Below are 2,159 nucleotides of genomic sequence, written 5' to 3'. Positions count from 1 at the left end.
TTTGATGTCTTTTGTTTTTTCTAGTAACAGGACAAACGCAAATTAAATTGCTCAATCAATGGTGAAGGTTGCCATAGCCACAAACTTAAGCACGAATTTAACTGCAAACAGGTTAAGTTTGCAATCGGGTTCGATGGACTAAGACCAAGTTACTATCAAGACAAGATGCAAGTGACGTGATTATGAGTGTTTTTGGTTTTTTTAAATTATTATAATTGTTTTGGATTAGGGTAAAAACAGGTTTTGAAGGGGTCTTGAAATAAAAGATTTAGAATCAAAGCAAAAAAAGTATCCAAAACAATACAGGCTGCGAAATATAGAACATTACAAACAGCAATAAAAAAGATAGCAAAAATCCAGATGGGCAGCAAAAAGCCAACATAAAAGATCAAACACACAAACAAACAGAACCAACAAACCAGCTACATGAGACTCTTGAGGGTTTCAGCCACCTCCGCCTCTAGGGTACTCATCTTTTCAGCTACAGCCTTAATTTTTTTGTAGTCCTCATTTTGAGTGGCCGCTTTTTTCTTCATATTTCCTCATCCTCTTTCTGGGTCCTTCATCAGCTTGGATCACATTAGTATTATCTCCCGTGGCAACAACAGTTCTGTCCTGTTGCATTCTATCAAAGTTGTTTAGCATTGCATTCATAGCATCGGCAGTTTGCTTGACAATCTTATGGCTGCTAGACATAATAGTTTTAAGGGTAGCCTGGATTTACTCATAGCCAACTTCCACCTTGGAGATTCTGTCCTCAAACCCTTTTTTCATTTGGTCAATACCTTCTCCAGCCCTTTGAATGAAATCCAACACTGATTTTTTCTCCTCCGACCACTGCCAGCTTCTTTCTGATTATCTTGAATATTACTCACAGGAATGGCCTCCATTTTGCTTCCCAGTGCCCTTCGATTAAGTTTGACCTCTTTCAACTCATGAAACAACCACTTAAACATATTAAAGGTATCAATGGCATGTTTCTTTGTCATCCCTAGCACATCTTCATAGTCCTCCTTATCATTGAGCTCAACACATTTAGGATGAAGATCCTCATGAACCGTAACACCATTATTAACAGTAGTAGATTTGAGGGGTGGGAGAGGGGGAGATTGGAAGTTTTGACCCATACTACCCCAGCCACAAAAACCAGGGTTACCTTTAGGGCCACTGGAAACAGGGGTATCCTTAGTCGTTGAATTAGATGAATTATTATAATTGTTGATGGGTTGTTTGACATGATTAATTTAGGAGCGAGTCTCTCTATCTTGTAAATAGACATGATTATTGATAAATGTTAAATAACTTTTTAAAGATTTCTATTGTTAGATTTTGATTCATTTAGTAGTTCAAATTTGTTAGATTTTTGTGAGCATTTAAGGAATTTTGAGTTTTGATTTAGATCATTCAATTTTCTTGATTTACAATTGGTTTCAAATACATTTTAAATTCAAATGTTTTGTTAGGGTGAAATGTGATTATCTATAAAGTTTATTCACAAAATTGTGCTATAAATTATATCTACAATTAATCTAATTTATAAAAATAAAAACGAGAAAGGAAAAGGGAAAGATAAAAAATAGAAGTTTTTCAATGATCTCATGGTAGATTTTTTGGAAATATAAATGCAATTTAATCACAATTTCTAATCATTTATTATTAATAAATGTGGTTAGGCTAGTACTGTTGCAATCGTTTTTTTTAAAATCGTTATTATTCAATTGTTCCTCCACCAGTAAGAATTATGAATTAAATTTTTTCATTTTAATGCATTTTTTCTATGAAGGTCAAGACTTGATCCCTAGTGAACTCATTAAGGACCATTCAATTCCACCAATAAATCAAGGATCCATTGACTATTTCAAAATTTTTAATAATAGCAATTATCACATAAATTTATTAAATATTATAATATAATATTATCATATAATTTCTTTAATTTAAATAATTTAACTTAATAATTTCATTTCAATAAATATATGTAATAATTTAACTTTATTAAACGTTTTTAACTTTAAAGAAATTGACATTGATATTTTTATCATAATTATGTTGAATGATACTTAGAATACATTTTACTAAGTTAATATTTCTTATTTGTATAAAGAAAGTAATAGTAGAATACAATAACCATCTCTATGGATTTTCGTTAGACATTTTGG

The sequence above is a fragment of the Cryptomeria japonica genome, chromosome 10 (assembly GCF_030272615.1).
Source record: "Cryptomeria japonica chromosome 10, Sugi_1.0, whole genome shotgun sequence".
Lineage (NCBI taxonomy): Eukaryota > Viridiplantae > Streptophyta > Pinopsida > Cupressales > Cupressaceae > Cryptomeria > Cryptomeria japonica.
Note: the sequence above shows the minus strand (reverse complement) of the source record.